The 27,362-nt window shown below is 36.5% G+C and overlaps 15 non-coding genes across 15 annotated transcripts; all 15 read right to left on the reverse strand.

Annotated features, from left to right (window-relative positions):
* Nucleotides 1-777: 777 nt before the first annotated feature.
* TRNAV-AAC (transfer RNA valine (anticodon AAC)) lies at nt 778-850 on the reverse strand. Its single transcript has one exon. It is a non-coding gene; the product is annotated as a tRNA-Val (tRNA).
* Nucleotides 851-7,642: 6,792 nt separating this feature from the next.
* On the reverse strand, nt 7,643-7,715 carry TRNAV-AAC (transfer RNA valine (anticodon AAC)). The gene has a single exon. It is a non-coding gene; the product is annotated as a tRNA-Val (tRNA).
* An 833-nt stretch (nt 7,716-8,548) lies between these two features.
* On the reverse strand, nt 8,549-8,621 carry TRNAV-CAC (transfer RNA valine (anticodon CAC)). The gene has a single exon. It is a non-coding gene; the product is annotated as a tRNA-Val (tRNA).
* A 2,525-nt stretch (nt 8,622-11,146) lies between these two features.
* Nucleotides 11,147-11,219, reverse strand: TRNAV-CAC (transfer RNA valine (anticodon CAC)). The gene has a single exon. It is a non-coding gene; the product is annotated as a tRNA-Val (tRNA).
* Nucleotides 11,220-12,087: 868 nt separating this feature from the next.
* TRNAV-AAC (transfer RNA valine (anticodon AAC)) lies at nt 12,088-12,160 on the reverse strand. Its single transcript has one exon. It is a non-coding gene; the product is annotated as a tRNA-Val (tRNA).
* Nucleotides 12,161-12,799: 639 nt separating this feature from the next.
* TRNAV-CAC (transfer RNA valine (anticodon CAC)) lies at nt 12,800-12,872 on the reverse strand. The gene has a single exon. It is a non-coding gene; the product is annotated as a tRNA-Val (tRNA).
* A 2,525-nt stretch (nt 12,873-15,397) lies between these two features.
* On the reverse strand, nt 15,398-15,470 carry TRNAV-CAC (transfer RNA valine (anticodon CAC)). Its single transcript has one exon. It is a non-coding gene; the product is annotated as a tRNA-Val (tRNA).
* An 868-nt stretch (nt 15,471-16,338) lies between these two features.
* TRNAV-AAC (transfer RNA valine (anticodon AAC)) lies at nt 16,339-16,411 on the reverse strand. The gene has a single exon. It is a non-coding gene; the product is annotated as a tRNA-Val (tRNA).
* A 639-nt stretch (nt 16,412-17,050) lies between these two features.
* TRNAV-CAC (transfer RNA valine (anticodon CAC)) lies at nt 17,051-17,123 on the reverse strand. The gene has a single exon. It is a non-coding gene; the product is annotated as a tRNA-Val (tRNA).
* Nucleotides 17,124-19,648: 2,525 nt separating this feature from the next.
* Nucleotides 19,649-19,721, reverse strand: TRNAV-CAC (transfer RNA valine (anticodon CAC)). Its single transcript has one exon. It is a non-coding gene; the product is annotated as a tRNA-Val (tRNA).
* An 868-nt stretch (nt 19,722-20,589) lies between these two features.
* On the reverse strand, nt 20,590-20,662 carry TRNAV-AAC (transfer RNA valine (anticodon AAC)). The gene has a single exon. It is a non-coding gene; the product is annotated as a tRNA-Val (tRNA).
* Nucleotides 20,663-21,301: 639 nt separating this feature from the next.
* On the reverse strand, nt 21,302-21,374 carry TRNAV-CAC (transfer RNA valine (anticodon CAC)). The gene has a single exon. It is a non-coding gene; the product is annotated as a tRNA-Val (tRNA).
* An 868-nt stretch (nt 21,375-22,242) lies between these two features.
* TRNAV-AAC (transfer RNA valine (anticodon AAC)) lies at nt 22,243-22,315 on the reverse strand. Its single transcript has one exon. It is a non-coding gene; the product is annotated as a tRNA-Val (tRNA).
* A 649-nt stretch (nt 22,316-22,964) lies between these two features.
* On the reverse strand, nt 22,965-23,037 carry TRNAV-AAC (transfer RNA valine (anticodon AAC)). The gene has a single exon. It is a non-coding gene; the product is annotated as a tRNA-Val (tRNA).
* A 431-nt stretch (nt 23,038-23,468) lies between these two features.
* On the reverse strand, nt 23,469-23,541 carry TRNAV-CAC (transfer RNA valine (anticodon CAC)). The gene has a single exon. It is a non-coding gene; the product is annotated as a tRNA-Val (tRNA).
* Between the last annotated feature and the right edge of the window lie 3,821 nt (nt 23,542-27,362).

The raw sequence follows: 27,362 nt of genomic DNA on the forward strand, positions 1-27,362 counted from the left end.
CATTCACTATATGGAAAACGTCAAAATGCCAACAAGGAAGTAGCAGAAAAAAACTGACAGTTGGAACTTTAGGTTACTCCCAATTCCTCATTTTTTATTATTTTGCACTGAAATTTGGCACGCAGCACAAGGTGACGATTCTACGCTCCCATGCCAAATTTCAGCTAAGTACGTCCAATCAGTTTTGAGGTGTAGCCCCTCAAACACCATGCCCCCATCTCAGAAGTTCCCTATGGGAGAATTCCGTTTGTTCGATTCAGCCTTAATATAAGGGCACGACCGTGCCCTTATAATATATATATCCCAAACTTGCCCCGTCACTCCTCCTGAATAGCTGGCTGTGGTGCCCTTCCTTGTGGACCAGCAGGCCCACCAATATGCAAGCAAAGAAATTAGGTGGCACTCACAGACTTGTAGCTTAACGTGAAAACTCCGTGAAGAGATTTATTGTGAAAAACCAGTGGTTTTTCACAATAAATCTCTTCACGGAGTTTTCACGTTAAGCTACAAGTCTGTGAGTGCCACCTAATTTCTTTGCTTGTATATATATATATATATATATTTATTATTTCCACTTTGCATTTCAAGAGGACACATTCACTTATTATCAATTCTGATCATTGTATTTAATAAAAAAATCTTTTTTTAATGTATTTCTGACCAATTTTGAAGGGGGACCTTATGCATATTGGGTAAATGTGAATAAATGTGCATATTGGGTAAATGTGAGAATTTTACCCAAAAATCCATTGTTTTAAAATTCTAAAGCTAAAAGATTGTTTCTGCCCAGTTTCAAACTGGGGACCTTTCACGTGTTAGGCAAACGTGATAACCACTACACTACAGAAACTACATGGAAATAGCATCTCCTGCCATCCGATAAAAAATGATCTTTGACATACATTATGGCATTCTGAAATAAACTTTTTATATGATTGCATTTTTATTTGGCATTTCAAGCAAAAATCCCTTGTTTTAAAATTCTAAAGAAAACAGCTTATTTCTGCCCAGTTTCGAACTGGGGACCTCTTGTGTTTTAGGCGAATGTGATAACCACTACAATACAGAAACTGACTTTTGAGGATCTCATCACTATCGAGTTGGGAAGTACAATTGGCAAACAGTTTTCTTAGAATTTTTTTTTTCTAAACTTATTTTTCTATTTTCTAATAATTTCTACGCTATTTTTTCCACTTTGCATTTCAAGAGGACACATTCACTTATTAATAGTTCTGATCATTGTATTTAATAAAAAAATAAATTTTTAATGTATTTCTGACCAATTTTGAAGGGGAACCTTATGCATATTGGCTAAATGTGAATAATACTACACTACAGGTACTTCATGAATGCAACACCATCCAGTATGCATGGTAGAAGGGAAATTGACTTTTGATATTCTGCAATATGATTTTTGCTTGCTTTTTCATTGAGCAATGCAACAGTAGATAGTTATCAAAATATAAATTATTGAATTCAAAGTGTTTAGGTAACAAAATATGTTTCTGCCCAGTTTCGAACTGGGGACCTTTCACGTGTGAGGCAAACATGAAATCACTACACTACAGATACTACATGAAAAAGTTGCGACCACCATCCAATAAAAAATGATCTTTGACATTCAGTATGGCATGCTAAAATAAACTTTCTTTTTCATCCACTAGGGGTCACTGGAGTACTCTTGGGATATGGACGGCTTCCGTAGGAACAGCACTGAATATTTAAATTTAGAACACTCCACCCCTCCATATCCCCGAGTACCTCAGTGTTTTTTCTGTGCTCGATAGCAACAGTTCGTTTGTGGCTGGGCCACAATTACTTTGAATATTTTTATTTTTATATTTTTCTTTTTTATACACATCCCTTTCCCCCTTCCAAAAGGCAGGGTCAGGGATAGTGCAAGCTGCTGATAGCAGCAGGGGCGTGTCGGGCCTCTCTGAAAGAGCTCCCTCACAGCCACACACAAATCCTCCTGCTCAGGCTGGCCGGCGCTTGTACAGAAGCCTCGTCGGAGCCTCCTCACAAGCTGCAGGATTGAAGGTATGTGAGCGGGGCGGTCAGCTCCCGCTGCCGCCCCGAGGTGTGGGGACATTGTTCCTGGGGACTCTGCAGACTGCCTCCGGCCGCCGCCGCTACTCGCCCCACTCACACGGCTCCGGCCGCCGCTGCTCTCCCGCTCACTGCGCCGGCCGCCGCTGCTGCTCTGGCCGCTCACTGCGCCGGCCGCCGCTGCTGCTCTGGCCGCTCGCACTGCTCCGGCCCCCACCGCTGTTTTTCCGCTGCTCACCCGGCTCCCGCGGCTCACAGCGATCCGCTCTCTGTTTTGGCGCACGATACCCGCTGGCGGCCCCACACGCTGCGCTGCCAGCTGCTCTGCATCTGAAAGAGTATGCAGGCATTACCTCACGGAGGGGGGGGGCAATAAACGGAGGAATAAGGGGGAAATACAGCGGCATAAGAAAATACTGCAGCAACAGCAGATGCTAGGCTGCAGGGGTATTTACAGAATTTCATACAGGGTTATAATCAGTTCAAAGTTTGTAACCAGCACTGTGATTATATGTGTAAGCATGGCATGGGGGCCATTTTAACCATGCTTCCTGTGTCTTCCTGCTGTGATTCCAGAACGTTCCAGTACTACATCTCTACTCCACCGGAGGCGCAGGGGTGTTAGTGGGAATTTGGGATCACATTTCATAGTACTGGCCACGTGTACTGCACTTGGCCAGATATATATATATACAGAGACACCTTACTACTATTTTACTGAGTCGTGCAAGTGTCTGTTTTTTGTGTATTGTATTGTCTGTCGCCATAATGAGTAAGGCACCAGCAAAAACTAAAAAGCATAATTGCAAAGTCTGTAGCTGTGTGTTACCGGATGGATCTACCACATGTACAGTATGTTTTGTGGATTCGGTTCAGAATACGATTTCTGCTCCAGTTTTACAACCAATTCCTCACCGGACCCTCCGTGGGGAATGTTAGTAAATGTACTGGATAGGTTACAATCAGAATTGACCGCCGCTCGACAGGAGCGGGAAACGGCAAGATCTGACTCTAGGGTGAGATTGCCAGAACTACCGGAGGCGTCTCAGCCTTGCGTAAGGTCCAAATCCATTTTGGGTAAACGGGATAAATTTCATATGTCTTATGATTTTCCAGTTTCTGCTATGTTGCATTCTGACGATTCCATGCCAGACCTCACGGAACAAGATGAGGGTGAGGAGGGCGAAGTGGAGTCAGATGGTGAGGATTTTAACAGTTCCGGCATTGATGATCTCATCAGAGCGGTACGTCAGTCTCTGAAGTTTACTGAAACTGAGAAGCCTCTCACAAATGATCAGGTCGTATTTACTAAACAACAAAAAACTCCAATAAGTTTTCCTGTGTCGGAATCTCTTAATCAGATGTTAGTAGAAACACGACAGAATCCAGATAAACGGTTTTCTATACCTCGCAGATTTAAGTCTAGTTACCCGTTTCCAGACTCGGTAACGTGTACATGGGAGAATCCACCAATAGTTGATTCTTCAGTGTCGAAGCTAACCAAGAAATTAACCATACCAGTGCCAGCAGCTACTACGCTTAAAGACCCTTCAGATCGCAAGATAGAAACTATGCTAAAGTCCATGTATGTAGCAGCAGGTGTGATGCTGAGACCTGGATTGGTTGGCATTTGGGTCACTAAGGCGCTCATAATATGGCTTACAGAACTCAAATCTGGTTTACATGACGAAAACCTGATACTTCTTGTAAATCAAATGAGTGAGGCTGTAGAGTATCTCTGTACAGCGTCTACTGACGTCTGTCAGCTCACTTCTCGTATTTCATCGTCGCTAGTTACGGCACGAAGAGCACTTTGGCTGCGTGCTTATCATGCGGAGGCAGAGGTCAAACGAGGTATAGAGGCGTTGCCTTACGATGGCAAGAAGTTGTTTGGTCCTGAATTGGACGCATGGATTGCTGAGGCTACGGGAGGTAAGTCTGTTTTCTTACCATTGCCTCCACCGGTATCAAGAAGGAGGTACGCTGGACCTTCGTTCAAATCCTTTAGACCTCATTCCTTTCGAGGACGTGGCAGAGGAACAGCCACGCCTGCTAGACGTGGTCGTGGACGTGGTTTCCAACAAACCACCACAAGCCGCCAGGACGCTAAGGTTACCGACAAACCAGCATGACGGGCTACCAGCCCATCTCGGTTCTCCGATTGTGGGAGCACGCCTTCAGACGTTCCATTTGGCGTGGTTCCACACATCCGCGGATGGGTGGATCCGCAATTTAGTGTTAAAAGGTTACAAAATAGAGTTCGACTGTCTTCCGCCTCTGCGGTTTTTCAAGACAGGATTGCCTCTGTCGGACGACAAGAGGACGGTTCTGCAAATTGCCATTCAGTCCCTACTGGATTCGGCAGTTTTGATTCCGGTCCCTGTACATCAACAGGGTCAGGGTTATTATTCAAGTCTGTTTGTGGTACCGAAGCCGGATGGCTCGGTCAGACCAATATTGAACTTAAAGGGTCTCAATCAGTACGTAACTTACTACAGATTCAAAATGGAGTCTCTGCGTTCGGTGATTGCGGGTTTAGAGCCAAAGGAATTTATGATTGCGCTAGATCTCAAGGATGCGTACTTACACATTCCAATTTGGCAGCCTCATCAGAAATTCTTATGGTTTGCAATACGCCAGAACCATTACCAGTTTCAGGCTCTACCGTTTGGCCTGTCATCAGCGCCTCGGGTATTCACCAAAGTGATGTCTGTGATGATAGCTCATCTCAGATCCCTGGGAGTGACAATAGTTCCGTATTTAGACGATCTGCTCATCAAAGCTCCGTCTCAACAGATGCTTCTCCAACATGCGCTGCTAACGTACGATGTACTGGTTCACCACGGTTGGATTGTCAACTTCAAGAAATCACATCTAATTCCGTCTCAACGCCTTCAATTCCTAGGTATGATTCTCGATACGGTCAATCAAAGAATTTACCTACCACAGCAGAAAGTACAAATTCTACGCCATCTAGTACAATTAGTGCTCAAGCCACGCACAGTGTCTGTACACTTGTGCATTCGCCTCTTAGGCACAATGGTGGCAGCTTTCGAAGCGCTTCAGTTCGGAAGATTTCACTCGCGTCCATTTCAACTGAATGTGCTCGCCCAGTGGTCGGGCTCGCATCTGCAGATTCACCACAGGGTGAGGTTGTCGCCAAGGGCAAGAGTATCTCTGCTCTGGTGGCTCAAAGAACACAATTTAACCGCAGGAAGACGGTTCGGAGGCTGGAATTGGATAATTCTAACTACGGACGCCAATCTCAGAGGTTGGGGAGCGGTAATTCAAAATTGTCAGCTCCAGGGTCTCTGGGCGGATCACGAAAAATTGCTGTCTATAAATGTCCTGGAACTCCGCGCAATTTACAATGCGCTACTACAAGCAGTGCACATGCTTCGCTCTCAGCCTGTCCAAGTGCAGTCAGACAATGCGACGGCGGTCGCATACATCAACAAACAAGGAGGAACGAGAAGCCGCATGGCAATGCGGGAAGTAGCTCGAATCCTCAATTGGGCGGAATGCCACCAGGTGATATTGTCGGCCGTGTTCATTCCGGGAGTGGACAACTGGGAAGCGGATTATCTCAGTCGTCGGGATTTTCATCCAGGCGAATGGGCATTAAATCCAGAAGTATTTCACATGTTGGTTCAGCGATGGGGTTATCCTCAGGTGGACCTGATGGCATCTCGACACAATCAGCAAACGTTCCTGTATGTGTCCAGAACAAGAGATCCAAAGGCAGTGGCGGTGGATGCTCTCACTGTCGCGTGGCCGTACAGTCTTGTGTATCTGTTTCCACCGTTTCCGTTGCTCCCTCTGGTGCTAAAACGGATCAAAAGAGAGTCTGTCACAGTCATACTAGTGGCGCCTCATTGGCCTCGGAGAGCTTGGTTCTCGGATCTCCAAGGACTACTCGCACACGATCCTTGGCCGCTCCCACTACGTCCAGACCAGTTACAACAGGGTCCGTTCCTTTACCCCGATTTAGCGCGGCTGCGTTTGATGGGGTGGCTGTTGAGACCGCCCTCTTAAGAAGAGAGGGCATTCCAGATTCGGTTATACCAACCATGTTACGAGCTAGGAAGCCGGTTACGGCAGCTCATTATTACAGAATATGGCGTGCCTATATAGGTTGGTGTGAAGCTCGGAAGTTTCCAACATCATCTTTCAAGTTATCCCGCCTTTTGTTATTTCTACAAACAGGGTTAGATGGAGGACTGCGTTTATCTACACTAAAGGTGCAGGTATCTGCTTTGTCAATTTACTTTCAAAGACGATTGGCTCTATTGCCATCTATACGCACTTTTCTCCAAGGTGTCCTCAGAGTACAGCCTCCATTCATTCCACCTACAGCGCCATGGGACTTGAATCTGGTTTTAGAGTTCTTACAGTCTTCATATTTTGAACCCTTACAGCAAGTGGATATAAAGTTTCTCACTTGGAAAACAATTTTTCTTCTAGCCTTAGCTTCGGCAAGGCGTGTTTCGGATTTGGGTGCCTTGTCATGCAAGTCACCGTATTTGGTGTTTCATAATGACAGAGCGGAACTTCGGACGAATCCCACTTTCTTACCAAAGGTAGTGTCATCTTTTCACATCAATCAACCAATAGTAGTTCCTGTGTTGACAGCACATTCTGGAACTCTGGATGTGGTACGCGCATTACGCGTTTATGTATCCCGAACGTCTTCAGTTCGTAAGACGGATACGTTGTTTGTTCTCTATGATGCTGCCAAGATGGGTTGGCCAGCGTCTAAACAAACCTTATCCAGATGGATAAAACTGACCATACGTCAGGCTTATCTTCATGCTAGGTTACAACCGCCTACATCAGTAACCGCTCATTCCACACGTTCTGTGGGAACTTCATGGGCAGCTGGTCGGGGAGCTTCTACGACGCAGCTTTGCCGTGCGGCTACATGGTCTTCAGTGCACACGTTTGTGCGCTTTTACAAGTTTGATACGTTTGCGGCATCAGCATCTAGCTTTGGCCGCCTAGTGTTACAGGTGCCAAACAGCTCTCCCGCCCACGGGGGAAGCTTTGGTACGTCCCAAGAGTACTCCAGTGACCCCTAGTGGATGAAAAAGAAAATAGGATTTTGGTACTTACCAGGTAAATCCTTTTCTTTGAATCCATAGGGGGCACTGGACGCCCACCCAGAGCAGTTTTACCTAGTTGTGGTGAGTTCTGAGGATCTTATGGTAACACACTCTCACCGACTGGTTCAAATTATCAAGTGCTGGTTAGGGTGTCAACTGTTTAGTTGTCAGTAACGTTATGTGTCAACTTCGTTATTGTCCGTTATGTTATATGTAATACTCCATTGTCAACCTCTCTATAGTTCCTGTTCGGCTCAGTAAAAAACACTGAGGTACTCGGGGATATGGAGGGGTGGAGTGTTCTAAATTTAAATATTCAGTGCTGTTCCTACGGAAGCCGTCCATATCCCAAGAGTACTCCAGTGCCCCCTATGGATTCAAAGAAAAGGATTTACCTGGTAAGTACCAAAATCCTATTTTTTATCTGATTGTATTTTTATTGAGCATTTTACCCAAAAATCCATTGTTTTAAAATTCTAAAGCTAAAATATTGTTTCTGCCCAGTTTCGAACTGGGGACCTTTCGCGTGTTACGCGAACGTGATAACCACTACATTACAGAAACTGTCTCTCGTGTATCCCATCACTATCTAGTCTGGAAGTACAAATGACACTTGGTTTACTTAGAAATATAATTTTTTCTAAACTTTTTTTCCTATTTTCTAATAATTTTGACGCTATTTTTCCACTTTGCATTTCAAGAGGACACATTCAATTATTGTCAATTCTGATCATTGTATTTAATAAAAAAATCTTTTTTTAATGTATTTCTGACCAATTTTGAAGGGGGACCTTATGCATATTGGGTAAATGTGAATAAATGTGCATATTGGATAAATGTGAGCATTTTACCCAAAAATCCATTGTTTTTAAAATTCTAAAGCTAAAAGTTTGTTTCTTCCCAGTTTCGAACTGGGGACCTTACGTGTGTTAAGCAAACGTGATAACCACTACACTACAGAAACTGACTCTTGTGGATTTCATCACTATCTAGTCTGGAAGTACAAATGACACATGGTTTTCATAGAAATATAATTTTTTCTAAACTTTTTTTTCCTATTTTCTAATAATTTTGACGCTATTTTTCCACTTTGCATTTCAAGAGGACACATTCACTTATTATCAATTCTGATCATTGTATTTACTAAAAAAAATCTTTTTTTTAATGTATTTCTGACCAATTTTGAAGGGGGACCTTATGCATATTGGGTAAAAGTGAATAACTCTACACTACAGGTACTTCATGAATGCAACACCATCCAATATGCATGGTAGAAGGGAAATTGACTTTTGATATTCTGCAATATGATTTTTGCTTGCTTTTTTATTGAGCAATGCAACAGTAGATAGTTATCAAAATATAAATTATTGAATTCAAAGTGTTTAGGTAACAAAAGATGTTCCTACCCAGTTTTTAACTGGGAACCTTTCGCATGTGAGGCGAACATGATAACCACTACACTACAGAAACTACATGGTAACAGCATCTCCCGCCATCCGATAAAAAATGATCTTTGACATACATTATGGCATTCTGAAATAAACTTTTTATATGATTGCATTTTTATTTGGCATTTCAAGCAAAAATCCCTTGTTTTAAAATTCTAAAAATAACAGCATATTTCTGCCCAGTTTCGAACTGGGGACCTTTTGTGTTTTAGGCGAATGTGATAACCACTACAATACAGAAACTGACTTTTGAAGGTCTCATCACTATGGAGTCGGGAAGTACCATTGAGAAACCGTTTTCTTAGAATTTTTTTTTCTAAACTTATTTTTCTATTTTCTAATAATTTCTATGCTATTTTTTCCACTTTGCATTTCAAGAGGACACATTCATTAATTAATAGTTCTGATCATTTTATTTAATAAAACAATCTATTTTTAATGTATTTCTGACCAATTTTGAAGGGGAACCTTATGCATATTGGCTAAATGTGAATATTACTACACTACAGGTACCTCATGAATGCAACACCATACAGTATGCATGGTAGAAGGGAAATTGACTTTTGATATTCTGCAATATGATTTTTGCTTGCTTTTTCATTGAGCAATGCAACAGTATATAGTTATCAAAATATAAATTATTGAATTCAAAGTGTTTAGGTAACAAAATATGTTTCTGCCAATTTCAAACTGGTGACCTTTCACATGTGAGGCAAACATGAAATCACTACACTACAGAAACTACATGAAAAATTTTGCGACCACCATCCAATAAAAAATGATCTTTGACATTCAGTATGGCATGCTAAAATAAACTTTTATCTGATTGTATTTTTATTGAGCATTTTACCCAAAAATTCATTGTTTTAAAATTCTAAAGCTAAAAGATTGTTTCTGCTCAGTTTCAAACTTGGGACCTTTCGCGTGTTAGGCGAACGTGATAACCACTACAATACAAGAACTACATGGAAACAGCATCTCCCGCCATCCGATAAAAAATGATCTTTGACATAGATTATAGCATTCTGAAATAAACTTTTTATATGATTGCATTTTTATTTGGCATTTCAACCAAAAATCCCTTGTTTTAAAATTCTAAAGATAACAGCATATTTCTGCCCAGTTTCGAACTGGGGACCTTTTGTGTTTTAGGCGAATGTGATAACCACTACAATACAGAAACTGACTTTTGAAGATCTCATCACTATCGAGTCGGGAAGTACCATTGGCAAACCGTTTTCTTAGAATTTTTTTTTCTAAACTTATTTTTCTATTTTCTAATAATTTCTATGCTATTTTTTCCACTTTGCATTTCAAGAGGACACATTCACTTATTAATAGTTCTGATCATTTTATTTAATAAAAAAATCAATTTTTAATGTATTTCTGACCAATTTTGAAGGGGAACCTTATGCATATTGGCTAAATGTGAATAATACTACACTACAGGTACCTCATGCATGCGACACCATCCAATATGCATGGTAGAAGGGAAATTGACTTTTGATATTCTGCAAGATGATTTTTTGCTTGCTTTTTCATTGAGCAATGCAACAGTATATAGTTATCAAAATATAAATCATTGAATTCAAAGTGTTTAGGTAACAAAATATGTTCCTGCCAATTTCGAACTGGGGACCTTTCGCGTGTGAGGCAAACATGAAATCACTACACTACACATACTACATGAAAAATTTGCGACCACCATCCAATAAAAAATGATCTTTGACATTCAGTATGGCATGCTAAAATAAACTTTTATCTGATTGTATTTTTATTGAGCATTTTACCCAAAAATTCATTGTTTTAAAATTCTAAAGCTAAAAGATTGTTTCTGCCCAGTTTCGAATTTGGGATCTTTCGCGTGTTAGGCGAACGTGATAACCACAACACTACAGAAACTGACTCTCGTGGATCCCATCACTATCTAGTCTGGAAGTACAAATTACATGGTTTTCTTAGAAATATAATTTTTTCTAAACTTTTTTCCTATTTTCTAATAATTTTGACGCTATTTTTCCACTTTGCATTTCAAGAGGACATATTCACTTATTATCAATTCTGATCATTGTATTTACTAAAAAAATCTTTTTTTAATGTATTTCTGATCAATTTTGAAGGGGGACCTTATGCATATTGGGTAAATGTGAATAACTCTACACTACAGGTACTTCATGAATGCAACACCATCCAATATGCATGGTAGAAGGGAAATTGACTTGATATTCTGCAATATGATTTTTTGCTTGCTTTTTCATTGAGCAATGCAACAGTAGATAGTTATCAAAATATAAATGATTGAATTCAAAGTGTTTAGGTAACAAAATATGTTTCTGCCCAGTTTCAAACTGAGGACCTTTCACGTGTGAGGCAAACATGAAATCACTACACTACAGATACTACATGAAAAAGTTGCGACCACCATCCAATAAAAAATGATCTTTGACATTCAGTATGGCATGCTAAAATAAACTTTTCATCTGATTGTATTTTTATTGAGCATTTTACCCAAAAATCCATTGTTTTAAAATTCTAAAGCTAAAAGATTGTTTCTGCCCAGTTTCAAACTGGGGACCTTTCGCGTGTGAGGCGAACGTGATAACCACTACACTACAAGAACTACATGGAAACAGCATCTCCCGCCATCCAATAAAAAATTATCTTTGACATACATTATGGCATTCTGAAATAAACTTTTTATATGATTGCATTTTTATTTGGCATTTCAACCAAAAATCCCTTTTTTTTAAATTCTAAAGATAACAGCATATTTCTGCCCAGTTTCGAACTGGGGACCTTTTGTGTTGTAGGCAAATGTGATAACCACTACAATACAGAAACTGACTTTTGAAGAGCTCATCACTATCGAGTCGGGAAGTACCATTGGCAAACCGTTTTCTTAGAAAAAAAAATTCTAAACTTATTTTTCTATTTTCTAATAATTTCTATGCTATTTTTTCCACTTTGCATTTCAAGAGGACACATTCACTTATTAATAGTTCTGATCATTTTATTTAATAAAAAAATCTATTTTTAATGTATTTCTGACCAATTTTGAAGGGGAACCTTATGCATATTGGCTAAATGTGAATAATACTACACTACAGGTACCTCATGAATGCGACACCATCCAATGTGCATGGTAGAAGGGAAATTGACTTTTGATATTCTGCAAGATGATTTTTTGCTTTCTTTTTCATTGAGCAATGCAACAGTATATAGTTATCAAAATATAAATTATTGAATTCAAAGTGTTTAGGTAACAAAATATGTTCCTGCCAATTTCGAACTGGTGACCTTTCGCGTTTGAGGCAAACATGAAATCACTACACTACACATACTACATGAAAAATTTGCGACCACCATCCAATAAAAAATGATCTTTGACATTCAGTATGGCATGCTAAAATAAACTTTTTATCTGATTGTATTTTTATTGAGCATTTTACCCAAAAATTCATTGTTTTAAAATTCTAAAGCTAAAAGATTGTTTCTGCCCAGTTTCGAATTTGGGACCTTTCGCGTGTTAGGCGAACATGATAACCACTACACTACAGAAACTGACTCGTGGATCCCATCACTATCTAGTCTGGAAGTACAAATGACACATGGTTTTCTTAGAAATATAATTTTTTCTAAACTGTTTTCCTATTTTCTAATAATTTTGACGCTATTTTTCCACTTTGCATTTCAAGAGGACATATTCACTTATTATCAATTCTGATCATTGTATTTACTAAAAAAATCTTTTTTTAAATGTATTTCTGATCAATTTTGAAGGGGGACCTTATGCATATTGGGTAAATGTGAATAACTCTACACTACAGGTACTTCATGAATGCAACACCACCCAATATGCATGGTAGAAGGGAAATTGACTTTTGATATTCTGCAATATGATTTTTTGCTTGCTTTTACATTGAGCAATGCAACAGTATATAGTTATCAAAATATAAATGATTGAATTCAAAGTGTTTAGGTAACAAAATATGTTTCTGCCCAGTTTCAAACTGAGGACCTTTCACGTGTGAGGCAAACATGAAATCACTACACTACAGATACTACATGAAAAAGATGCGACCACCATCCAATAAAAAATGATCTTTGACATTCAGTATGGCATGCTAAAATAAACTTTTTATCTGATTGTATTTTTATTGAGCATTTTACCCAAAAATCCATTGTTTTCAGCTAAAAGATTGTTTCTGCCCAGTTTCGAACTGGGGACCTTTCGCGTGTGAGGCAAACGTGATAACCACTACACTACAAGAACTACATGGAAACAACATCTCCCGCCATCCAATAAAAAATTATCTTTGACATAGATTATGGCATTCTGAAATAAACTTTTTATATGATTGCATTTTTATTTGGCATTTCAAGCAAAAATCCCTTGTTTTAAAATTCTAAAGATAACAGCATATTTCTGCCCAGTTTCGAACTGGGGACCTTTTGTGTTTTAGGCGAATATGATAACCACTACAATACAGAAACTGACTTTTGAAGGTCTCATCACTATGGAGTCGGGAAGTACCATTGAGAAACCGTTTTCTTAGAATTTTTTTTTCTAAACTTATTTTTCTATTTTCTAATAATTTCTATGCTATTTTTTCCACTTTGCATTTCAAGAGGACACATTCATTAATTAATAGTTCTGATCATTTTATTTAATAAAACAATCTATTTTTAATGTATTTCTGACCAATTTTGAAGGGGAACCTTATGCATATTGGCTAAATGTGAATATTACTACACTACAGGTACCTCATGAATGCAACACCATACAGTATGCATGGTAGAAGGGAAATTGACTTTTGATATTCTGCAATATGATTTTTGCTTGCTTTTTCATTGAGCAATGCAACAGTATATAGTTATCAAAATATAAATTATTGAATTCAAAGTGTTTAGGTAACAAAATATGTTTCTGCCAATTTCAAACTGGTGACCTTTCACATGTGAGGCAAACATGAAATCACTACACTACAGAAACTACATGAAAAATTTTGCGACCACCATCCAATAAAAAATGATCTTTGACATTCAGTATGGCATGCTAAAATAAACTTTTATCTGATTGTATTTTTATTGAGCATTTTACCCAAAAATTCATTGTTTTAAAATTCTAAAGCTAAAAGATTGTTTCTGCTCAGTTTCAAACTTGGGACCTTTCGCGTGTTAGGCGAACGTGATAACCACTACAATACAAGAACTACATGGAAACAGCATCTCCCGCCATCCGATAAAAAATGATCTTTGACATAGATTATAGCATTCTGAAATAAACTTTTTATATGATTGCATTTTTATTTGGCATTTCAACCAAAAATCCCTTGTTTTAAAATTCTAAAGATAACAGCATATTTCTGCCCAGTTTCGAACTGGGGACCTTTTGTGTTTTAGGCGAATGTGATAACCACTACAATACAGAAACTGACTTTTGAAGATCTCATCACTATCGAGTCGGGAAGTACCATTGGCAAACCGTTTTCTTAGAATTTTTTTTTCTAAACTTATTTTTCTATTTTCTAATAATTTCTATGCTATTTTTTCCACTTTGCATTTCAAGAGGACACATTCACTTATTAATAGTTCTGATCATTTTATTTAATAAAAAAATCAATTTTTAATGTATTTCTGACCAATTTTGAAGGGGAACCTTATGCATATTGGCTAAATGTGAATAATACTACACTACAGGTACCTCATGCATGCGACACCATCCAATATGCATGGTAGAAGGGAAATTGACTTTTGATATTCTGCAAGATGATTTTTTGCTTGCTTTTTCATTGAGCAATGCAACAGTATATAGTTATCAAAATATAAATCATTGAATTCAAAGTGTTTAGGTAACAAAATATGTTCCTGCCAATTTCGAACTGGGGACCTTTCGCGTGTGAGGCAAACATGAAATCACTACACTACACATACTACATGAAAAATTTGCGACCACCATCCAATAAAAAATGATCTTTGACATTCAGTATGGCATGCTAAAATAAACTTTTATCTGATTGTATTTTTATTGAGCATTTTACCCAAAAATTCATTGTTTTAAAATTCTAAAGCTAAAAGATTGTTTCTGCCCAGTTTCGAATTTGGGATCTTTCGCGTGTTAGGCGAACGTGATAACCACAACACTACAGAAACTGACTCTCGTGGATCCCATCACTATCTAGTCTGGAAGTACAAATTACATGGTTTTCTTAGAAATATAATTTTTTCTAAACTTTTTTCCTATTTTCTAATAATTTTGACGCTATTTTTCCACTTTGCATTTCAAGAGGACATATTCACTTATTATCAATTCTGATCATTGTATTTACTAAAAAAATCTTTTTTTAATGTATTTCTGATCAATTTTGAAGGGGGACCTTATGCATATTGGGTAAATGTGAATAACTCTACACTACAGGTACTTCATGAATGCAACACCATCCAATATGCATGGTAGAAGGGAAATTGACTTGATATTCTGCAATATGATTTTTTGCTTGCTTTTTCATTGAGCAATGCAACAGTAGATAGTTATCAAAATATAAATGATTGAATTCAAAGTGTTTAGGTAACAAAATATGTTTCTGCCCAGTTTCAAACTGAGGACCTTTCACGTGTGAGGCAAACATGAAATCACTACACTACAGATACTACATGAAAAAGTTGCGACCACCATCCAATAAAAAATGATCTTTGACATTCAGTATGGCATGCTAAAATAAACTTTTCATCTGATTGTATTTTTATTGAGCATTTTACCCAAAAATCCATTGTTTTAAAATTCTAAAGCTAAAAGATTGTTTCTGCCCAGTTTCAAACTGGGGACCTTTCGCGTGTGAGGCGAACGTGATAACCACTACACTACAAGAACTACATGGAAACAGCATCTCCCGCCATCCAATAAAAAATTATCTTTGACATACATTATGGCATTCTGAAATAAACTTTTTATATGATTGCATTTTTATTTGGCATTTCAACCAAAAATCCCTTTTTTTTAAATTCTAAAGATAACAGCATATTTCTGCCCAGTTTCGAACTGGGGACCTTTTGTGTTGTAGGCAAATGTGATAACCACTACAATACAGAAACTGACTTTTGAAGAGCTCATCACTATCGAGTCGGGAAGTACCATTGGCAAACCGTTTTCTTAGAAAAAAAAATTCTAAACTTATTTTTCTATTTTCTAATAATTTCTATGCTATTTTTTCCACTTTGCATTTCAAGAGGACACATTCACTTATTAATAGTTCTGATCATTTTATTTAATAAAAAAATCTATTTTTAATGTATTTCTGACCAATTTTGAAGGGGAACCTTATGCATATTGGCTAAATGTGAATAATACTACACTACAGGTACCTCATGAATGCGACACCATCCAATGTGCATGGTAGAAGGGAAATTGACTTTTGATATTCTGCAAGATGATTTTTTGCTTTCTTTTTCATTGAGCAATGCAACAGTATATAGTTATCAAAATATAAATTATTGAATTCAAAGTGTTTAGGTAACAAAATATGTTCCTGCCAATTTCGAACTGGTGACCTTTCGCGTTTGAGGCAAACATGAAATCACTACACTACACATACTACATGAAAAATTTGCGACCACCATCCAATAAAAAATGATCTTTGACATTCAGTATGGCATGCTAAAATAAACTTTTTATCTGATTGTATTTTTATTGAGCATTTTACCCAAAAATTCATTGTTTTAAAATTCTAAAGCTAAAAGATTGTTTCTGCCCAGTTTCGAATTTGGGACCTTTCGCGTGTTAGGCGAACATGATAACCACTACACTACAGAAACTGACTCGTGGATCCCATCACTATCTAGTCTGGAAGTACAAATGACACATGGTTTTCTTAGAAATATAATTTTTTCTAAACTGTTTTCCTATTTTCTAATAATTTTGACGCTATTTTTCCACTTTGCATTTCAAGAGGACATATTCACTTATTATCAATTCTGATCATTGTATTTACTAAAAAAATCTTTTTTTAAATGTATTTCTGATCAATTTTGAAGGGGGACCTTATGCATATTGGGTAAATGTGAATAACTCTACACTACAGGTACTTCATGAATGCAACACCACCCAATATGCATGGTAGAAGGGAAATTGACTTTTGATATTCTGCAATATGATTTTTTGCTTGCTTTTACATTGAGCAATGCAACAGTATATAGTTATCAAAATATAAATGATTGAATTCAAAGTGTTTAGGTAACAAAATATGTTTCTGCCCAGTTTCAAACTGAGGACCTTTCACGTGTGAGGCAAACATGAAATCACTACACTACAGATACTACATGAAAAAGATGCGACCACCATCCAATAAAAAATGATCTTTGACATTCAGTATGGCATGCTAAAATAAACTTTTTATCTGATTGTATTTTTATTGAGCATTTTACCCAAAAATCCATTGTTTTCAGCTAAAAGATTGTTTCTGCCCAGTTTCGAACTGGGGACCTTTCGCGTGTGAGGCAAACGTGATAACCACTACACTACAAGAACTACATGGAAACAACATCTCCCGCCATCCAATAAAAAATTATCTTTGACATAGATTATGGCATTCTGAAATAAACTTTTTATATGATTGCATTTTTATTTGGCATTTCAAGCAAAAATCCCTTGTTTTAAAATTCTAAAGATAACAGCATATTTCTGCCCAGTTTCGAACTGGGGACCTTTTGTGTTTTAGGCGAATATGATAACCACTACAATACAGAAACTGACTTTTGAAGGTCTCATCACTATGGAGTCGGGAAGTACCATTGAGAAACCGTTTTCTTAGAATTTTTTTTTCTAAACTTATTTTTCTATTTTCTAATAATTTCTATGCTATTTTTTCCACTTTGCATTTCAAGAGGACACATTCATTAATTAATAGTTCTGATCATTTTATTTAATAAAACAATCTATTTTTAATGTATTTCTGACCAATTTTGAAGGGGAACCTTATGCATATTGGCTAAATGTGAATATTACTACACTACAGGTACCTCATGAATGCAACACCATACAGTATGCATGGTAGAAGGGAAATTGACTTTTGATATTCTGCAATATGATTTTTGCTTGCTTTTTCATTGAGCAATGCAACAGTATATAGTTATCAAAATATAAATTATTGAATTCAAAGTGTTTAGGTAACAAAATATGTTTCTGCCAATTTCAAACTGGTGACCTTTCACATGTGAGGCAAACATGAAATCACTACACTACAGAAACTACATGAAAAATTTTGCGACCACCATCCAATAAAAAATGATCTTTGACATTCAGTATGGCATGCTAAAATAAACTTTTATCTGATTGTATTTTTATTGAGCATTTTACCCAAAAATTCATTGTTTTAAAATTCTAAAGCTAAAAGATTGTTTCTGCTCAGTTTCAAACTTGGGACCTTTCGCGTGTTAGGCGAACGTGATAACCACTACAATACAAGAACTACATGGAAACAGCATCTCCCGCCATCCGATAAAAAATGATCTTTGACATAGATTATAGCATTCTGAAATAAACTTTTTATATGATTGCATTTTTATTTGGCATTTCAACCAAAAATCCCTTGTTTTAAAATTCTAAAGATAACAGCATATTTCTGCCCAGTTTCGAACTGGGGACCTTTTGTGTTTTAGGCGAATGTGATAACCACTACAATACAGAAACTGACTTTTGAAGATCTCATCACTATCGAGTCGGGAAGTACCATTGGCAAACCGTTTTCTTAGAATTTTTTTTTCTAAACTTATTTTTCTATTTTCTAATAATTTCTATGCTATTTTTTCCACTTTGCATTTCAAGAGGACACATTCACTTATTAATAGTTCTGATCATTTTATTTAATAAAAAAATCAATTTTTAATGTATTTCTGACCAATTTTGAAGGGGAACCTTATGCATATTGGCTAAATGTGAATAATACTACACTACAGGTACCTCATGCATGCGACACCATCCAATATGCATGGTAGAAGGGAAATTGACTTTTGATATTCTGCAAGATGATTTTTTGCTTGCTTTTTCATTGAGCAATGCAACAGTATATAGTTATCAAAATATAAATCATTGAATTCAAAGTGTTTAGGTAACAAAATATGTTCCTGCCAATTTCGAACTGGGGACCTTTCGCGTGTGAGGCAAACATGAAATCACTACACTACACATACTACATGAAAAATTTGCGACCACCATCCAATAAAAAATGATCTTTGACATTCAGTATGGCATGCTAAAATAAACTTTTATCTGATTGTATTTTTATTGAGCATTTTACCCAAAAATTCATTGTTTTAAAATTCTAAAGCTAAAAGATTGTTTCTGCCCAGTTTCGAATTTGGGATCTTTCGCGTGTTAGGCGAACGTGATAACCACAACACTACAGAAACTGACTCTCGTGGATCCCATCACTATCTAGTCTGGAAGTACAAATTACATGGTTTTCTTAGAAATATAATTTTTTCTAAACTTTTTTCCTATTTTCTAATAATTTTGACGCTATTTTTCCACTTTGCATTTCAAGAGGACATATTCACTTATTATCAATTCTGATCATTGTATTTACTAAAAAAATCTTTTTTTAATGTATTTCTGATCAATTTTGAAGGGGGACCTTATGCATATTGGGTAAATGTGAATAACTCTACACTACAGGTACTTCATGAATGCAACACCATCCAATATGCATGGTAGAAGGGAAATTGACTTGATATTCTGCAATATGATTTTTTGCTTGCTTTTTCATTGAGCAATGCAACAGTAGATAGTTATCAAAATATAAATGATTGAATTCAAAGTGTTTAGGTAACAAAATATGTTTCTGCCCAGTTTCAAACTGAGGACCTTTCACGTGTGAGGCAAACATGAAATCACTACACTACAGATACTACATGAAAAAGTTGCGACCACCATCCAATAAAAAATGATCTTTGACATTCAGTATGGCATGCTAAAATAAACTTTTCATCTGATTGTATTTTTATTGAGCATTTTACCCAAAAATCCATTGTTTTAAAATTCTAAAGCTAAAAGATTGTTTCTGCCCAGTTTCAAACTGGGGACCTTTCGCGTGTGAGGCGAACGTGATAACCACTACACTACAAGAACTACATGGAAACAGCATCTCCCGCCATCCAATAAAAAATTATCTTTGACATACATTATGGCATTCTGAAATAAACTTTTTATATGATTGCATTTTTATTTGGCATTTCAACCAAAAATCCCTTTTTTTTAAATTCTAAAGATAACAGCATATTTCTGCCCAGTTTCGAACTGGGGACCTTTTGTGTTGTAGGCAAATGTGATAACCACTACAATACAGAAACTGACTTTTGAAGAGCTCATCACTATCGAGTCGGGAAGTACCATTGGCAAACCGTTTTCTTAGAAAAAAAAATTCTAAACTTATTTTTCTATTTTCTAATAATTTCTATGCTATTTTTTCCACTTTGCATTTCAAGAGGACACATTCACTTATTAATAGTTCTGATCATTTTATTTAATAAAAAAATCTATTTTTAATGTATTTCTGACCAATTTTGAAGGGGAACCTTATGCATATTGGCTAAATGTGAATAATACTACACTACAGGTACCTCATGAATGCGACACCATCCAATGTGCATGGTAGAAGGGAAATTGACTTTTGATATTCTGCAAGATGATTTTTTGCTTTCTTTTTCATTGAGCAATGCAACAGTATATAGTTATCAAAATATAAATTATTGAATTCAAAGTGTTTAGGTAACAAAATATGTTCCTGCCAATTTCGAACTGGTGACCTTTCGCATTTGAGGCAAACATGAAATCACTACACTACACATACTACATGAAAAATTTGCGACCACCATCCAATAAAAAATGATCTTTGACATTCAGTATGGCATGCTAAAATAAACTTTTTATCTGATTGTATTTTTATTGAGCATTTTACCCAAAAATTCATTGTTTTAAAATTCTAAAGCTAAAAGATTGTTTCTGCCCAGTTTCGAATTTGGGACCTTTCGCGTGTTAGGCGAACATGATAACCACTACACTACAGAAACTGACTCGTGGATCCCATCACTATCTAGTCTGGAAGTACAAATGACACATGGTTTTCTTAGAAATATAATTTTTTCTAAACTGTTTTCCTATTTTCTAATAATTTTGACGCTATTTTTCCACTTTGCATTTCAAGAGGACATATTCACTTATTATCAATTCTGATCATTGTATTTACTAAAAAAATCTTTTTTTAAATGTATTTCTGATCAATTTTGAAGGGGGACCTTATGCATATTGGGTAAATGTGAATTACTCTACACTACAGGTACTTCATGAATGCAACACCACCCAATATGCATGGTAGAAGGGAAATTGACTTTTGATATTCTGCAATATGATTTTTTGCTTGCTTTTACATTGAGCAATGCAACAGTATATAGTTATCAAAATATAAATGATTGAATTCAAAGTGTTTAGGTAACAAAATATGTTTCTGCCCAGTTTCAAACTGAGGACCTTTCACGTGTGAGGCAAACATGAAATCACTACACTACAGATACTACATGAAAAAGATGCGACCACCATCCAATAAAAAATGATCTTTGACATTCAGTATGGCATGCTAAAATAAACTTTTTATCTGATTGTATTTTTATTGAGCATTTTACCCAAAAATCCATTGTTTTCAGCTAAAAGATTGTTTCTGCCCAGTTTCGAACTGGGGACCTTTCGCGTGTGAGGCAAACGTGATAACCACTACACTACAAGAACTACATGGAAACAACATCTCCCGCCATCCAATAAAAAATTATCTTTGACATAGATTATGGCATTCTGAAATAAACTTTTTATATGATTGCATTTTTATTTGGCATTTCAAGCAAAAATCCCTTGTTTTAAAATTCTAAAGATAACAGCATATTTCTGCCCAGTTTCGAACTGGGGACCTTTTGTGTTTTAGGCGAATATGATAACCACTACAATACAGAAACTGACTTTTGAAGAGCTCATCACTATGGAGTCGGGAAGTACCATTGGCAAACCGTTTTCTTAGAATTTTTTTTTCTAAACTTATTTTTCTATTTTCTAATAATTTCTATGCTATTTTTTCCACTTTGCATTTCAAGAGGACACATTCACTTATTAATAGTTCTGATCATTGTATTTAATAAAAAAATCTATTTTTAATGTATTTCTGACCAATTTTGAAGGGGAACCTTATGCATATTGGCTAAATGTGAATAATACTACACTACAGGTACCTCATGAATACGACACCATCCATTGTGCATGGTAGAAGGGAAATTGACTTTTGATAATCTGCAATATGATTTTTTGCTTGCTTTTTCATTGAGCAATGCAACAGTATATAGTTATCAAAATATAAATTATTGAATTCAAAGTGTTTAGGTAACAAAATATGTTCCTGCCAATTTCGAACTGGGGACCTTTCGCGTGTGAGGCAAACATGAAATCACTACACTACAGATACTACATGATAAATTTGCGACCACCATCCAATAAAAAATGATCTTTGACATTCAGTATGGCATGCTAAAATACATTTTATATCTGATTGTATTTTTATTGAGCATTTTACCCCAAAATTAATTGTTTTAAAATTCTAAAGCTAAAATATTGTTTCTGCCCAGTTTCGAACTTGGGATCTTTCGCATGTTAGGCAAACATGATAACCACTACACTACAGAAACTGACTCTCGTGAGTCCCATCACTATCTAGTCTAGAAGTACAAATGACACATGGTTTTCTTAGAAATATAATTTTTTCTAAACTTTTTTCCTATTTTCTAATAATTTTGACGCTATTTTTCCACTTTGCATTTCAAGAGGACACATTCACTTATTATCAATTCTGATCATTGTATTTACTAAAAAAATCTTTTTTTAATGTATTTCTGATCAATTTTGAAGGGGGACCTTATGCATATTGGGTAAATGTGAATAACTCTACACTACAGGTACTTCATGAATGCAACACAATCCAATATGCATGGTAGAAGGGAAATTGACTTTTGATATTCTGCAATATGATTTTTTGCTTGCTTTTTCATTGAGCAATGCAACAGTAGATAGTTATCAAAATATAAATGATTGAATTCAAAGTGTTTAGGTAACAAAATATGTTTCTGCCCAGATTCAAACTGAGGACCTTTCACGTGTGAGGCAAACATGAAATCACTACACTACAGATACTACATGAAAAAGTTGCGACCACCATCCAATAAAAAATGATCTTTGACATTCAGTATTGCATGCTAAAATAAACTTTTTATCTGATTGTAATTGTATTGAGCATTTTACCCAAAAATCCATTGTTTTAAAATTCTAAAGCTAAAATATTGTTAATGCCCAGTTTCGAACTGGGGACCTTTCGCGTGTTAGGCGAACGTGATAACCACTACACTACAGAAACTGACTCTTGTGGATCCCCTCACTATCTAGTCTGGAAGTACAAATGACACATGGTTTTCTTAGAAATATAATTTTTTCTAAACTTTTTTTCCTATTTTCTAATAATTTTGATGCTATTTTTCCACTTTGCATTTCAAGAGGACACATTCACTTATTAACAATTCTGATCATTGTATTTACTAAAAAAATCTTTTTTTTAATGTATTTCTGACCAATTTTGAAGGGGGACCTTATGCATATTGGGTAAAAGTGAATAACTCTACACTACAGGTACTTCATGAATGCAACACCATCCAATATGCATGGTAGAAGGGAAATTGACTTTTGATATTCTGCAATATGATTTTTGCTTGCTTTTTTATTGAGCAATGCAACAGTAGATAGTTATCAAAATATAAATTGTTGAATTCAAAGTATTTAGGTAACAAAAGATGTTCCTACCCAGTTTTGAACTGGGAACCTTTCGCATGTGAGGCGAACATGATAACCACTACACTACAGAAACTACATGGAAACAGCATCTCCCGCCATCCAATAAAAAATGATCTTTGACATACATTATGGCATTCTGAAATAAACTTTTTATATGATTGCATTTTTATTTGGCATTTCAAGCAAAAATCCCTTGTTTTAAAATTCTAAAAATAACAGCATATTTCTGCCCAGTTTCGAACTGGGGACCTTTTGTGTTTTAGGCGAATGTGATAACCACTACAATACAGAAACTGACTTTTGAAGGTCTCATCACTATGGAGTCGGGAAGTACCATTGGCAAACCGTTTTCTTAGAAAAAAAATTCTAAACTTATTTTTCTATTTTCTAATAATTTCTATGCTATTTTTTCCACTTTGCATTTCAAGAGGACACATTCATTAATTATAATAATAATAATAATAATTTTATTTATATAGCGCTCTTTCTCCAATAGGACTCAAGGCGCTTAACAGATATATAGCATGATATAATACAGAAAATAATGAAGTACATTTTCATAAAATACAGAAGCACGAAGATACTAAAAGGGACACTATGGAAATGCTTGAGTAAACAGGAAAGTCTTGAGTCTACTTTTGAAGTATTCTATAGTTGGGGCCTCTCGCACTGTGCGGGGAAGTGAGTTCCATAGAGTCAGAGCCGCATGACTAAAAGCTCGACCCCCAGATGAATTACGGTAGATTCTAGGTACAGCTTAAAGTCCTTCATCTACAGATCGCAGTAATCGAGTGGGGCAGTATGGGGTCAGAAGCTGTTTCAGGTACCTTGGGCCTTGGTCATGTAATACTTTGAAACTCAGTAAGCCAATCTTGAAGATGATTCGCCATCTTACAGGCAGCCAGTGAAGGGAGTAGAGGATGGGTGTTATGTGGCTAGAACGGGGCTGGTTGGTTAACAGCCTGGCAGCTGTGTTTTGCACCAGCTGTAAGCGTTGCAATTCTTTTGCTGGTAGACCAAGGTAGAGGGCATTACAGTAGTCTAATCGAGATGATACAAATGCATGTATGACTTTTGGCAGATCATCTGAGGGAATTAAGTGCTTGATTCTGGCTATGTTCCTCAGGTGAAAGAATGAGGATTTGATTGTGGCTGATATCTGATGTTTAAGTGTCAAGCCACCATCCAGGACAACGCCAAGATTCCGCACACGATCACTGGTCTGTAATTCTGAATCCCCGAGTGTAAGTCCAGTTGGTTGGCTATGCTGCAGTCCTGTCCTTTGATGTTGCGGTCGTATTATAAGGACCTCTGTTTTATCCGGGTTCAGTCGTAGCCAGCTGGCGCTCATCCACTCCTGTAGTTCAGCTAGACAGCCATTTAGGGTTGCTATTGGGTTATCAGTGCCCGGAGCAAAGGACAAGTACAATTGTGTATCATCTGCATAGCAGTGGTAGACCAGGCCATGGCGCCTGATTATTTCGCCCAATGGGAGCATGTATACTGCAAAAAGCATGGGGGATAGTATAGAACCTTGTGGGACACCACATGGCAATGGCACTGGTGGTGATGAGTATAATCCAGATGATACTCTCTGTGACCTGCCTGTGAGAAATGATTTGAACCAGCTTAGGACTGTGCCATCCAAACCACAGAAATGTATCAGTCGCTCAATCAGAAGCCCATGGTCCACGGTATCAAATGCTGCCGAGAGATCCAGAAGGATTAATATTGAACAGTCACCTCTGTCTTTTGCCATCAGAAGATCATTTAACACACACACCAGGGCTGTTTCAGTGCTATGTCTTCTCCTGAATCCTGATTGAAATGGATCATAAATATCATGGGTTGTCAGGCGGGTTTCCAGTTGATTTGCCACCACTTTCTCAATAACCTTTCCTAGGAAAGGAAGGTTTGATACCGGTCTGTAGTTGGTCATGCAGTCAATTAATAGTTCTGATCATTGTATTTAATAAAACAATCTATTTTAATGTATTTCTGACCAATTTTGAAGGGGAACCTTATGCATATTGGCTAAATGTGAATATTACTACACTACAGGTACCTCATGAATGCAACACCATACAGTATGCATGGTAGAAGGGAAATTGACTTTTGATATTCTGCAATATGATTTTTTGCTTGCTTTTTCATTGAGCAATGCAACAGTATATAGTTATCAAAATATAAATTATTGAATTCAAAGTGTTTAGGTAACAAAATATGTTTCTGCCAATTTCGAACTGGGGACCTTTCACGTGTGAGGCAAACATGAAATCACTACACTACAGATACTACATGAAAAATTTTGCGACCACCATCCAATAAAAAATGATCTTTGACATTCAGTATGGCATGCTAAAATAAACTTTTATCTGATTGTATTTTTATTGAGCATTTTACCCAAAAATTCATTGTTTTAAAATTCTAAAGCTAAAAGATTGTTTCTGCCCAGTTTCAAACTTGGGACATTTCGCGTGTTAGGCGAACGTGATAACCACTACACTACAAGAACTACATGGAAACAGCATCTCCCGCCATCCAATAAAAAATGATCTTTGACATAGATTATAGCATTCTGAAATAAACTTTTTATATGATTGCATTTTTATTTGGCATTTCAACCAAAAATCCCTTGTTTTAAAATTCTAAAGATAACAGCATATTTCTGCCCAGTTTCCAACTGGGGACCTTTTGTGTTTTAGGCGAATGTGATAACCACTACAATACAGAAACTGACTTTTGAAGATCTCATCACTATCGAGTCGGGAAGTACCATTGGCAAACCGTTTTCTTAGAATTTTTTTTTCTAAACTTATTTTTCTATTTTCTAATAATTTCTATGCTATTTTTTCCACTTTGCATTTCAAGAGGACACATTCACTTATTAATAGTTCTGATCATTTTATTTAATAAAAAAATCTATTTTTAATGTATTTCTGACCAATTTTGAAGGGGAACCTTATGCATATTGGCTAAATGTGAATAATACTACACTACAGGTACCTCATGAATGCGACACCATCCAATATGCATGGTAGAAGGGAAATTGACTTTTGATATTCTGCAAGATGATTTTTTGCTTGCTTTTTCATTGAGCAATGCAACAGTATATAGTTATCAAAATATAAATTATTGAATTCAAAGTGTTTAGGTAACAAAATATGTTCCTGCCAATTTCGAACTGGGGACCTTTCGCGTGTGAGGCAAACATGAAATCACTACACTACACATACTACATGAAAAATTTGCGACCACCATCCAATAAAAAATGATCTTTGACATTCAGTATGGCATGCTAAAATAAACTTTTTATCTGATTGTATTTTTATTGAGCATTTTACCCAAAAATTCATTGTTTTAAAATTCTAAAGCTAAAAGATTGTTTCTGCCCAGTTTCGAATTTGGGACCTTTCGCGTGTTAGGCGAACGTGATAACCACAACACTACAGAAACTGACTCTCGTGGATCCCATCACTATCTAGTCTGGAAGTACAAATTACATGGTTTTCTTAGAAATATAATTTTTTCTAAACTTTTTTTCCTATTTTCTAATAATTTTGACGCTATTTTTCCACTTTGCATTTCAAGAGGACATATTCACTTATTATCAATTCTGATCATTGTATTTACTAAAAAAATCTTTTTTTAATGTATTTCTGACCAATTTTGAAGGGGGACCTTATGAATATTGGGTAAATGTGAATAACTCTACACTACAGGTACTTCATGAATGCAACACCATCCAATATGCATGGTAGAAGGGAAATTGACTTGATATTCTGCAATATGATTTTTTGCTTGCTTTTTCATTGAGCAATGCAACAGTAGATAGTTATCAAAATATAAATGATTGAGTTCAAAGTGTTTAGGTAACAAAATATGTTTCTGCCC

This window comes from Pseudophryne corroboree, chromosome 4 (assembly GCF_028390025.1).
Source record: "Pseudophryne corroboree isolate aPseCor3 chromosome 4, aPseCor3.hap2, whole genome shotgun sequence".
NCBI lineage: Eukaryota > Metazoa > Chordata > Amphibia > Anura > Myobatrachidae > Pseudophryne > Pseudophryne corroboree.